The sequence below is a fragment of the Acinonyx jubatus genome, chromosome B1 (genome assembly GCF_027475565.1).
Source record: "Acinonyx jubatus isolate Ajub_Pintada_27869175 chromosome B1, VMU_Ajub_asm_v1.0, whole genome shotgun sequence".
NCBI lineage: Eukaryota > Metazoa > Chordata > Mammalia > Carnivora > Felidae > Acinonyx > Acinonyx jubatus.
In genome coordinates, this window is record NC_069382.1 from 182,754,146 (window position 1) to 182,768,181 (window position 14,036).

A 14,036-nucleotide genomic window follows, 5' to 3' on the forward strand; every position below is an offset into this window, starting at 1 on the left:
ATATTCTCAATGCCTAAGAACTTTCTTTTTCACTTATTTTTTCATTCATTAAAGTTATTGGACATCTACTTTGAGTGTTGTACTAGACCTAAAAGGGATGAATCATATAGTTCCTATCTTTCAGAAATTCTTAATCAAGTGTAGAGACATGTACTGTATTGACAAATGCCAGCAAAATACCTGCTCTGTCCCAGACACTGTTTCAGTCACCAAAGTGGAAAAAAATGAGTTAATGAGAGACCCTGTCTTGAGTAATTTGTAATCCAGTGGATTTATTACAGTGTCATGAGCATATAACTAGGAAATGTCCCAAGATCTATGGAAACAAATCCACTAAGAAAAGGGGGCTGGACAGTGAAGTCTCTATGGGATCTTTACTGCCTGAGTTGACCTTGATATGTAGAACTGGGCAATGGCAGAAGTAGAAGTAGTACAACAATCTTTTCCCCAGGTCTCTCTAGAATTGAAAGCATTCTAGAGTTCCCCACTCTGCCTATGAACTCTTGCCGTATTTCCTTGACTCAGTTCAAGTGTTGCTGTCTCGACAAAAACCCTTCAGACCTATCCCCGCCTCCTACCCCAGATTTGTAGACTGGCTCGTTTTTGTCTTCTACATCCACATCTGTCACAGCCATGACAATATCATATTTTAATTTATTAATTTACCTTTGTTTTGCCCTTTGGGTTTATGAGGATACTGACTGGACGGAGGGATGGGTGTGAATTTTCATGTTTAGCTAAACTAATCCCCAAATTCTGTGGCTATGAAGCATTTCTGGAGTATCATTCTTCTGAGACTCCTGTAAAAATGGCAATTTATGATTCTTGAGATGGGAAAATGATCCCTCAAGCCTTCTGTAGCAAATTGGGTGTAAGGAATACTCATATGGTGGCATTTGCCCTCTCATGGCTCAGAGAACCACCTCCTGACACAACGGTTTTGCTAGGACAAAGATGTGATATCTTCATTTGAGGGTAGTTGGGATGAACTTGTTCCACTTGGTCCACGCAAAACAACCGTCTTTTCTCAGCACTTTAGGACATCTTCTCCCACGGGGTAGCTCTGGGGAAGCTGTCTGCTGCTTCTTGCTTCTAAACATCATTTGGTCTTCTTTTCTAGCTGCTTGGTTCTGATACTGGATTCCTTGCATTACATACTATGGAGGCCAGGCTTTTGGGTTCTTTACCCAAGAGAGAACTTGGGTCAGGCAAGGGGGCTGCTAATGAAAGGGATACAGGGCCAGTTTTCCTTTTTTGTTGTTAATTAATTTTTTTTAATATGAAATTTATTGTCAAATTGGTTTCCACGCAACACCCAGTGCTCCTTCCAACAGGTGCCCTCCTCAGTCCCCAGAGCCAGTTTTCCAAGTATTTGGTCATTAACAGTCTGGCTACAGCTTTAGGGCAACCTTTCTAGGGGCCTAGAAATTTCTGCTGAATATGAGGACCTCGGGAAGCTCGCAACTTAGTGCAAAAGCCTCACCTGATCTGAAGGTGGATGAAGCCGAAAGAGATTTCCTCATGCCTTCCAAGTATCTGTCCCAAAAGTCTCATTTCTCCTATTTCCATGGCCAAATGAATTGTCACATTCATGTGCATCCCTTCCCCAGCAATCTGTTTATCAAGAAAGAGAAGCCTGTTGTCTCCCAATCTCTGCTTTCCAGGTGACTGATATGAATTAGGTGGCAGCAGGCACAATTTATCTCTGGTAGAAACCAAAAAGCAGATGAAAATGCTGCCGTGCAGTACGATTTCTTTTTCTTGAAAGGATGAATGGGATGAAGACACTTATCTGCGAGAACAGGTTTCAGGTGGAGCTTCCATCAGCAGTGCTTTGAAATGCATTGTTAGAGTATGGCTGACCCGGGTAAGAAATAAAAATAGCATGTCATATTTTGACTACATTAACTCATGTCCAACAGAAGAGGCTGAGGCCTCTGCACATTGATAGACTTGCTCTGAAGGAGCAAAGCACCAACTGATAACTCTGAAGTTGGTTCTCAGTTATTGGCATTTCTTGAAAGATATTGCTAATTTCCCCAAAGCTATGGCTCCACTGTAGAATTCATCTCAGTCCCCCAGTACAGAGAACAACAGTTTTAAATCAACCTGGCCTCCCCCTTTTATTAGTATTGTGTGCCCCTCTAAAATTGTCCCTTCTGTCGAGTTTGAATATGGAGTCAGCTCTGATCAAGTTGGCAAGTAATGAGAACAGTGGGACGGTGAAATAACTGTCTTCTTTCCCCACGTGATCCCAGGAAATTTATTTCTTTACATCTCTTAGCTTCAGTTTCCTCAATAAAAAGTGGAAAATTAAGTCCATTTTGTGGGGTTGATATGATATTTCCTGATCTGTGTCAAAGAACCTGGCAGACAATGAGCACATTCACATCCCTTCTCAGTGACAATTGAGATGCCTTTCAAAACATGGAAATTTGTAATGAAATCTGAGTTCCAAAGAATACTTTTTCAATCAACATTTTTTAGTCCTCCTACACTATTCCAGATAGACTAAGGGAAACAAAAACAAAAACAAAGAAACCAAAACCCTGGCATCAGTTGGACTAGAATCTCTGGGTGTTAGTTCTGGCTTTAGTATTAGTCAGCTATACGCACCCTGCCAATACCCTTTATCTCTCCCAGCCCCACTGACCACATCTCAAAGCAAAGGGGGTAGATAGCTTCCAATTCTAAAATGGTATGCAGGTAGAAAAATATGCTCTCATCCTTCTCTTCTGGCTATCCTATCATATTCTCCTTTGTTAGTTTCTTTTCCTCGACTTAACTCTTTCATGTTGATATTCCCCTGGCTTTTTTCTTGAATCATCTTTCTGTTCTTGATGTGTGTCACTGTATCCTTGAGATGCATCACTGACTCCAATAACACTGACTTCCCAAAGGCCCTGGGAGATGACTTCTATATCAATTTCACCAACCCAACCACTGCTCGGACTCATTGACCTACTGGACATGTCCTCTTGAGTTTCCCCTAACAATAAGATGATATGTTCCCAAGCCGAACATATCATCTTATTCCCTAAAAATCTACTTACATTCCTCTTTCCAGAGATTGTCATCAACTCAACCTGCCCTGTCCAAAAACCTAGGAGTCACTATAAATCCTTCCTCCTTTTCCTCACCACATCTAATTTCACCAAATCGAAGATCATCGCGTTTTCTTTACTTCTTTCAAAGCTCTCAAATTGATCGTTTCTCATCGTCATCATTTCGTATATAACCAATTCCACCATTTCTTCCGTTTAGTTCAAAATACTGTTTCTGGAACCCCAATTTTATCCTACCCTGCCCTTACTTAGAGTCCACTGATGTGCTCTTTAAAAAAGACTCCCTGGAACCAAATGCCAAGTCCTTGGCATTGAGTGTGAACTCATCTATGAACGGTCTCTCCCCTCACACAAACATTCTTTTTCCTCATGTTCCCAGCGCTATTGCCCCCGGCATGACAGCTCCGCTCTTACTGCATCCTTTACAGCTTCCAGAATACAGTATGCTCTATTCTATCATGTTTCCGAAGCTTTGCAAAAGCCATCCCCTCTACTTGGAATGCCCTCCTTCACCTGCTCTATGAGAGAGCCCATCGGCCTTTTCCCCATGGTGATTAAGAGCCCATGCTTTGGGGTAAGACATACTGGATATCAAATCCCAGATCTAGTACTTGTAAACTTTGTAAGCAGGCTGTTACTGCTCTCTAAATCCCAGTTATATCACCTTTAAGTGGAAATAGCAATATCTGCTATATAATGTCATTCTAAAGATTAAATATGATGTATCTAGCATGGCATCTGGCACATAGGAACATTCAGTAGTTGTTAACTAACACGTGGCCTTTACAACGAGAATCTAAGCGCCTCCCATCCCCAACTCCATCTCTCTAGGTCCTGAGCTGGAATTTAAGCTCCATGATGTCAGGACAGAGTCTATTTTGTTGACGTATATCTAGCACTTGTCACTCTGTCTGAGTCACAACAGGCCAACCATAAACAGTTTTTCATTTCCATTGCGATTTGACTCCAACACTGTTCCTTCTGGAAAGCTCTTATTAAATCCCTAATCTTCACTCAGCATTGGTTAAATACTCCTCTTAAGTAACAGGCTCTGCTTATATGCTATCAAAATGGTTTCACTTTCTCTTCTAGACTCTTGAGGTTCCAGAGAACAAAGGCCTCAGCCATGTGTCTCCTTGACTCCCCATCACCTTTCCCAGATCCATATGGTAGCACTCAGAAAAAGTTTTTTGAATTAATAGGTGAATGAACGGATTCTTTTACTCGTGTGGCCTTCTCTCTTTGATTTCCTCTCGCCAGGCTCCACTTACATTCTGCTTGTAAGAATCAAGCACGGAATGTGGAAACCAATGGATATCAGGCAGGTGAGACCACTCCTTCACCCTAGAGTAGACATCATAGCCTCGTGGCAATCTGCTAAAATAATCATATTGACAGTGACACCTGGGTGGGAAAGTTTCTTCCATCATAGGAGCTTTAGACAAGCTTTCCCTTGAGCAAGGGCATGAGAACAGAACAGACAAGCTGCTGGAGCCTGTGCAGACTTCCCTGAAGGAAGTCTGACAAGCTGGAGTGTAGGTAAGGGTCCACCGCGTGACTCTGCCTGTAGGGGTTTAAATAAGAACCTGGGAGGACTGTGCATTTCTAAATGATTGGGTGAGAGCGGCTGAGAGATGCTTTGAAAAGGAAGAGGAACACTTCTCTAGCTGTCCTCTGGGCCATGGCCTCCAAACCACCTTGTAGGTAAGGCAGAAAGCCGGGCTGACCCTGATATGCATCGAAATGAAAGGGTTTGTGTGCAAATCAGGGAAAAATTCTTGCAGCACCTACAGGACTGATGCCAGGGAGTTAACATTTGGAAACCTCAGCTCGGTGCCAGGTCGTTGTTTGAAAAGCAGCAGATCTCGGAGCAAATGCCAGTGAGGTACAGAGGGGAAGGAGTGAGGACAAGGACTCCAGGAATTAGCTATTCAAGAATGTTCAAGAAACCTGATAGCTCTTTTCCTTGTCAAAAGAAAAAAGAGAGAGAGAGAGAGAGAGAGAGAGAGAGAGAGAAAGAGAAAAGGACATTCAAAGGAGCGTTCATCGAAGCAGGCTGCTCAGGGTTTTCAGGGAATTGGGAGGGCAGATGCTACAAGGTTATTGGAGTCAGTGTCAAATGCGCGAACAAAGTGGCAGTGACATGAGCTAAGAAATGACTAAGCACTCGCGGCCCGGAGTGGCTAATAGATGGATCCAAATGCCAAGTGAAGCAGTTGTCTCAGCTCATTTGAATACTTCTGAAGAGGTGATAAACAAATAGCAGGAGGGATGCAAACTCTTCTCTTCCAGAATTTCCCAAGATTATAAGCTCATACTGCCTGACTCTGTGACTCCGTGATTCTGATCGCTCAGCCGTCCTTCTTGGTCCCTTCCCCTGGAATGTTTGAACCAGTGCACACCAGGTTTCCATTTGCTACGGGGCTTGTGTTCTTAAGGGATCGCTTCCTTTTATTTTTAATGTTAATTTATTGTGGGAGAGAGAGAGAGAGAGAGAGAGTGAGCAGGGGAGGGGCAAAGAGAGAGAAGGGGAGAGAGAATCCCCAGCAGTCTCCGTGCTGCAGCACAGAGCCCAATGCAGGACTCGATCTCACCAACCAGGAAATCATGACTTGAGCGGAAATCAAGAGTTGGATGCTTACCCGACTGAGCCGCCCAGGCGCCCCTAAGGGATCACGTCTTATTGGCAGTGTGGGAATCTCCCTCTCCCCTATGAGGCTACTCAGAGTTTTGCGATAACTCAGAAAGTGTCCGGGTCTGACACTCCAGCAATTAAGCTTTCGGTTTATACAGAATTTTCTTCTTCTTCCTCCCACTCACGTTTCTCCTTTTCCATCAGTGTTTCTGTATTTTTGGGAGCCTGAAGAGTTGGGGTCTGTGGGATATGGTGATGTGACGAGGGAGACAGAGAAGGCTAGATTCATATGACACATTTTGTTTTTCCTCAGGGTGTGTTCTTATGTGAAGGCACCTTGTAGATGCTTGATAAATATTCCTGTCCCTGCTCTTCCCTTTCCATGTTTAGTTACCTCTTTCCCTTGACCCTCTTCATTTTTGCTTTAGTAACAAGGCTAAAGATTGCTTCGAAAAGAATTGTTGATAATTACTGAGGGTGATAAAACTACCATTCACTGTGCATCTCTTCTGCACTGGACTCAATCTTAGGCATTTTCATGATCTCAATTATGCCTTATTGCGCCACCGAATAGGAGGGGCAACTATACCCATTTTACAGGTGAGAAAACTGAGTAAACACAAAGTAAGTCATAGGCCTGATAGCTAAAAAGGGATGAAGATGGAACTCCAATTTAGGTTTTTTGGACCCCCAAACCTATTATTATGATTATTATTATTATTCATGATGCTGCATTTCTCTCGTGAACAATGCAAACATGGCTTTCTTGCAGCAAACCCATGCCATTCATTTGGTGTCAGGGCCAAGCTAGTTATGTTGGTGAATTGGGTTTAGGTGGCCGTCCCTTTAGCATGCTCTCTTCAACTTCCTCTGCTCAAACAGCAACCAATCATGCCACCCTTTTGGTTGAGCACTTCTGATTACCTCCTGGAACTGGGACTCACCCACCCCATATCTTTGTCCTTCCAGGGCCCGAGGTCTTTATTAGCTAGTTAAATAAACTTATCTGGGCTAACTGCTCTGAATTCCAAAGTTAGTGCCCTTCCTTAGGGAAGGGATGGGAAATTCAGTTAGTAGAAGGTTGCCGGAAGAGAGAGAGAGAGAAGAGAAATGTTTGAAGTAGACAAAAGTTCATTGCCTCCAGGTCCTCCACTCTACCTGCATGTTGGTAGTTTGTTTCTCACAAAAGCTCCACTGAAGAACTACTGAGTGTTGAGATTCTAGCCTCTAATTTTATGAATAATAAGCTCCAGTTATGAATGACTTTTCCTGATTTGTTCCATATTTCTTGAGCACCTACTATATGCTAAACTCTTTGGTAGGTGGGCGATTCAGTGGGAGAATAAGTGACGTCTCTGGGGAGGTCCTATGCTCCTGGACATTTTCTCGCCATCTTTGTCTGCCATGGACATCTTTATGGCCTGTTGAATGCTTAGGAAGACACCCTTGAAAAGACCAAGTGTCGAGTAGCTAGGGAGAAAAAATATTAAAAAAAAAAAGAGGGATATTAGTTTTAAACTGCTCATTTAGAATTACTAGTTTCAATCAATGACAATTTTAAGATATTAAATCCATTCTGGAGTAACTTGTCAAAAAAAAAAAAAAGCAAGCGAGCAAGAAAGAAAAGGTGCCATTACTGATATTCTCCAAGGTTTTTCTAATAAGATCGGGGTCAGTGATGGGAAATAATCTGGAAGATGAATAAGATGTCAGAATGCAATTGAGTTCCAAGGAGTTAATGGCACTTCCCGGTAAATGCAGCTGGAGCAACTTTGTTCTGAGATGGAGGTGTTTGGCGAAGTTGTCCCAAGGACCCGCTGCTGATTTCTTACCACATACACGGTGTTGGACCTTCCTTGTCTTTAACCCATTAAGAAGCATTTTTTTGGCCTTCTCCTCTGAGACAAGGAGAGAAAATGGCAGCCGTGTGAGTCTCTCTGCTCCTCTGATTCTACACCCATTTCTATTTTGTCCAGAAGCCTTGATGGATTCTTCACGTACACCCAGTGGAACCAAAACCTGGCTCCATCAATTGCTAGGTGTGTGACTTTGGGCAAGCCTGGAACTCTTGTAAGCCTCAGCCTCTTTATCTATAAAATGGGACTAATATTACCAGTGACTAATAATAACAGCAAATATTGATTATTTCTCTGTTCCAACATGGCAGGAGATTCATCCCCTCCCTGGGTGCTCACAGTCCCCAGGAGTTAAGTGTGATTACACCAGCCAACAGCTATTATGATCAAGAAGTTTGGTCAGTTCAGGAATCCCTAGAGGTGACATATAAAAATACTCATGGTTACCTTTTTTAAAATTGCAAATGACTGCAACATTTGTGATAACCATGTCTGCCAGGGAAGAGTTTTCGTTACTTAATAAATGGCATACTTCGGAAGAGTTTCTGCAACTCAAGTACCTGGTGCTCCCTGCATGCTCCATAATCCCAGTTCAGTAGGATAGTAAGACATCTGAGTGACTGAAAATATATACTAGCTAGTAAACAAGCATGGGCGGGGCTTATGTGCAACAGGGATTCCTTGTCAAGTGCGGAAAGAGATGGAGAGAGAAGAAAGGAAAACAGGTGTGTGTGTGTGTGTGTGTGTGTGTGTGTATGTGTGTGTGTGTGTGTGTGTGTGTGTGTTTACATGCATGAATCTGTGCCTTTGAAAGTGAAGCAGGAAATCAATGTCCTCTCCTGTGATCCTCATTCTGCGACCTGCTCTGCGATTTGGTCTGGAAATTCCCAACCTTGAAGAGCTCAGGAGATGCATGGATTTCATTTGCAGCGGGGCCCTGGCCCGGGCCTGAGCCTGGCAGAGATCACATTCTTCTTCTTCAGGAAAGAAGGGAAGAATCCCTTCAGCTCTGCCAGCTCTTCTCTCCATCCCTGCTGGCTTCTTGTCTTTTCTCTGTTCTACGCTTGTTATGAGATTTGTGAGAAAAGAAAAATCAATTCTCTAGTTAAGGTCAGGCAGTAAAATTTGCTCATAGGTCTCCTAACCACAGCCTGATGAATCCTGCCACATTTCTCCCGAGTTACGATTCAGCAGAGCCTCCTAACAGCCTTTATCATGACTTCCCTTCACGCCGGTCCCTCAGCAGCTACCTTACATGATCACTCTTAAACCTCCTTGTAGGGAGATGATTTTGTCTTTTAGTTTTTCTGGATCATTTGGAGAGGTGAACTGGGCTGAGGGGGTTCGGTGAGGGTGAGGGTGAGGGCTCAAAAAACCAAGCCCTGGGTTTTTAGCTACATCTAGTTGTCCTAGTCAGTGCTCACCGCTAGTAAAGTAAGAGAGGGTAGCTTCAGAAAGTGCTCGCTGGCAAAGGCTTAAGATATCTTTTTCCTGGCTTCACCTGGTTCTTGAATCACCACGTGACACCTCTTCAATCATTCGCTCATTTATGGTTGGCCACGGGTGAGAAACATCTTATGAGCTGCTACCTTATGGGAGGTAAAGATGCTACGGAGAAGAAAGAGTGCTGGTTGTTGCTCGTATTCTAAGAGAGGGGAGACAGAGAAGCAAACCAGTAACTCCTAGACGTTTTAATTGCTTTCCAATAGCAAGAGAAGTACCTGTTCTCCCCACAGGAGCAGAGGGCATCAGAGGAAACCTTTCTGAACATGGCTGCAATGCATTGAGTACTGAGAGTCAAAGATGAGTTAATTAGGGGGAAAAAGCACAGGAAGATAGTGTGCGTGGACACCAAAAAGACCTACGCTAAAGTTGTATGTCCACCACATACTATCAGTGTTACCTTAAGCAAATTATCTATCCTCTCAAAATGTAGGTTCCTGAACTCTAAAAGATATATAGCCTGCTTTGCAGGGTTTGGGTGAAAATTAGTAAAATAGAAGCATGAGACTTATGTCTGGCATTGAGTAGATATTCAATACATGGAGACTCTAATTTTGTTATTATTATGTATAATAATTAGTTGTTTTATATTATGGATCCATCGAGGGTCAATTCAACAATTAATTAGAACTAGAGCATGATTCATCGAGGCAATGAGAGAATTTCAGTTTGGCAATAGTATGGAGGAGAGGAGCAGAAAGCCTGAGCAGATGGCATGTGTGACTAGTGAGGCCGGAGCCAGTTAATTAAGGGCCTATAGCCTGCATTAAGGATTGGAGATTATTTTCTTGAAGGGAATGGGAGCCATTGAAGGTTAACTACTTTCTGAGAGAGGTTGTGTGGAAGCAACTAGACATCCCGCTGATGTGGCCCTTCTTGTCATCAGCTGTCTGATCCCAACTCACAAAGCCTTGGTTCATTTACCAGCTAGCCATGGAAAATAAAAACTCAGGCACCACTTCGCCTCTGAAGAATTCTCAGCAATTTTTCAGAGTAAAACATTGCCTGTGGAATTCTTGAAGATTTCTCCCCCTCACTCTGAAATGCCCTGAATTTCAAGCAGCTATAATGTTGCTGACTCACTTCTAGTTTCATAAGGATCTGGGTTGAGTTGTCATATGTTATAAATCTCTAGTTTACGGAATCTCTCCTACTGCTCTTAGGTAGACCTAGAAGTGTGTCAAAGGAATTCAAGGTGGGCTAAACAGAAGTTAAGCTTCAAAAGTGCCCTGTGATTTTGCTCATTTTTCCCCAGTAAAAGGAGACCTTTAATGTTTTCACAGAGAGTCATTATTTAATTTTTGTCTTAAGGAAGAAATGTCAAGGAGTGGACTTCCAAGATATATGTCTATATAAGAGTGATTGTGTTCAACATAAATCTCTCAGGGATTGCTTTAATGCTTTATAGAATCTATCTACATCATTCATACAAAAGTATGTCAGATCTCTGACAGCAGGCAAATTTCTCTTTGTAGGATTTTGGCTTGACTTTGTCTATCACAAACAGGGCTATCCAGCAACTTTGGGAAATTGGATACCAAAGCCCATGTGTTTAAAAAGAATTTAAAAAATGTAACAGTGCACAGGACGAGAAGAAGAGACTGGGCTGGAGACAAATATGGCTGGTGTCACAAGTGCCACCCCCCTCCCCCGCATGAATCAACTCTACTGACAAAGCCTACAACATAAACTCCATGGGATTTGAATATGATTTTGCAAGTCAACTTGTATCAGGGCACCTCTTTCCTAGTGAGGATAAAGTTGCCTGTGCCTCTGCATAGCTCCCTGCTCTTCCTAGAATACATGGGTGGATGGATGGACGGATGGACAGATGGATGGATGGATGGATGGATGGATGGGTGGGTGGATAGACAGATGACCTAGAACAGCAGCCCCTGCCTGAAAACATACTTCTTAACCTATCCTTATACTAACTTTTTTACCTTTAAAGAAGATGTTATCTCTGAGTGCTTTGGCCTTGAGTATCTTTACTAATTTCTTTGAGATTTTTCTAGTGCTAAACATTGCTTGATTACCCCTTCTTTTGAAGGTTTAACCCTCCTTAACCTAAAGAGCAAGGTCAGGGGGAATAGCATATAAGACTGCCTAGTCCACTTTACATCTCCTGATCAAGAAATTGAGCTTCTAGCAAAGCATGGTTTCTTATAGGAAGGGATGCTGACTCATAAATAGGCAAGGCAATATGTATATGCAAATACATAATTTCTCTCTTACACTGACTTCATTAGACCATAGGTCAGTGGAATCTGAAAAGTTGTCAATACTTAGGCTTAATTTTACACGATTATATAATACAGAAGGGATATGATCTCTACAATTCCTTAGAGTGTATCACGTCTTTCCCTTGCTAGAAATGAGGGCAGGTATTTTGAGGCTTTTGCCAACTGACATACACTCATCACCCAGCACAGTGCCTAGCATTAGTAGAGATTCACTAAATATTTGAATAATTGAATGACTGAATACAAAGTCAAAATGCCCTTCTTCATTTGTTTACTGTCTTTGCCTCATGTGGTTTTTGTTTCCTCCCTTGGGGGAGGGCTCACAGCATCACCTACAATGAGAGAACTTACAGTTATTTTTCCAGATCATGCCATTTTGTCATGGGGAGCTGGAATTTCCATGCCCATTCTTTCTTACTGACACCAGCTGATTTTATGTCAAACTTTCTCTATTTTTCAGATTTCTTATACTTCTAGGGTTGCTTTTAGCAGAAGTCCAATTTTCTTAGACCATTTTTTCATATATATATATATATATATATATATATACACATACATACATATATATGTATGTATACACACACACACACACACACACACATATATATGTATACACTCATTTCTAAAATGTTACTCAACTTAATTTTATGTTTTATTTTGTTCCCCGTGACCTGTATTTTCTTTTCCTTGTATTTTATCCTTTGCTTTTCTCATATGTAATTCTTTCCTTTCAGGTCACCAAACAGCAATTGCCTGAGTTTCCCGATAGCATCTCTTTCTATTTTGGTATCTTCTGTAGTATCTTTTAGCACTCTTTCAATACAGCCCAGATCAAAGAAGGACATTCCATGTACCTGGCAGGAAAGTGTTAAGCATTAACTCCTAATAGTTCTACTCCTTTGTATCTATCCTTTAAGTTGCCGGATAGATTTGAAGTAGAAAATGAAAAGTCTCTCAAGCCAGGATGTCTTTTCCTGTATAGGAGAGAGGCTGTCTTCCAAAAAGTCATATCTAGAAACAAATGTGTGTGCCCATTTGTCCAAAAGGGCAGATACACAATCTTTTGTAAAGAGGTAATAGAAATTTCTTTTTATACGTAACAGTAAGACTAGTTTTGGCCACGTTTCAAATGTTCAGATGCAACGACAAAGGGATCGAGATATAATCAATCAATGATTAATACAAAGGGCGTAGACTGTTTACTAGCTATAGTGATGGGCACAAGGTCATAATAATGGGGCTTTTCAGAACTCAATGTGATTTTATATGTCTTCTTGACTAGGTAGCCATGAAGATGACAAGGTCAACTAGGACTTAAGAGAAATAAGAAGGGGTACAAAATGAAATTGAAACACTTAGTTGGTACCCTCCAAACTCCCTCCCCCAAAGATATTATCGATTTCTAGTGAACATGGATTTTTGTTCGGATTGTGACTATATATATAGCGTGACTATGCAGTTATTAGGAGATACAGTTAGGTTTCACATTATGTGCCAGCTCCAATTACTGGATAATGGTTGCCTAGAACCATTATGAAGTATTCTCAGGTATGAAGTGGTATCTCTGAAAAAAGATACTGTAATCATCAGCAATATCTATCATAGGCATGGTGCTTGGAATGCTAGCTTGAATTCTATGACTTTTTTTTTTATTGTTGATTCATGCCTAATTGCTACTTCAATTGTGTTTAGTTTTCTGATAATTTTGGGGGGTTCTAAATTTTTTATTATAAAATTTGCTTCTGGAAGGATTGATGTATCATAATAGCCATCTGGCCCTTGTATTGTTTGCCCAGTTGGGGTTGCTACAAAATTGTACCCTGACAGATTTCGTAGCAGAGAACAGACATCCCACATGGACTGTAAGGAAACAGAGATGTTGATCTAAGAAAATATAAAAAATGTGCAGTGCAAAATTCACCGTTGTTTTCACTTGGGTAATGATGTTAGAGACTTTAATTGCATCACAAAGGGCTCTGTTAGTAAGGATGTTTTCCGTGGCAAACACCAGCAAACTCAATCAGCAGTGGTGTAAAATAATATGAGTAACTGTTTTGCACTCAAGAATCAGGAGGTTGATTATTGCTGACGTGTGTTCACTAGCATAGTAGTGTCAGGGCTTGCACCTCTTTAAATCTCTCGGTTGGTTTGTTCGTTTGTTGTTCATGGTTATCAGATGGATACCACATCACCAAATCTCATGTCTACTTAAAGTTAGGAAAAATGGGGTAAGGTAAATTATCAGTGATGTCTGTTCATTTCATCAGTAAAGTAAAAGCTTTCACACCTTACCTCTGACCTTCACATCTTTTTTGTTTAGAAGTATGTCATGTGGCTCACCCTGGTTGTAAGGGGAGCTGGGAAAACATATGTAGCTTCTCTGGCCTCTGCGGTGGATGGGGCACAGGAGAAGGAGGTTAGAGGTAAGTACTGAATTCAACAATGAACAGTCTCTGACATTCCTTAGACTAGTGGGCATCCGTGCATACCATTCTTCATGTACACATTTTAATAGAGTCTACTTAGCCTTTTTCTAGAGGAAGTAACCCCAAAGATCATTTATTTTAGGATCTAGCTTAAAGTGTATCATCTCTGAGTAATGTCCACTCCTCGCTATCAGATCCAGATGTGAATTTTCTAGTCTAGAGACTATTAGGAAAGATAAGTTGTCTACTCCCTTCATCCAGTATCCAGGGGTGGTGAAGGAACAGGGTAACTACAATAGAATCTTTAT

General features: G+C 41.6%; 1 long non-coding RNA gene across 1 annotated transcript in view; it reads left to right on the forward strand.

The window, feature by feature from the left end:
• The first annotated feature begins 4,034 nt into the window (after positions 1-4,034).
• Positions 4,035-14,036, forward strand: part of LOC113599456 (uncharacterized) — a 57,940-nt gene continuing 47,938 nt past the window's right edge. Inside the window, exon 1 of the long non-coding RNA XR_003420382.2 lies at positions 4,035-4,769. This is a non-coding gene — a long non-coding RNA (uncharacterized LOC113599456). The remainder of the gene's footprint in view (positions 4,770-14,036) is intronic.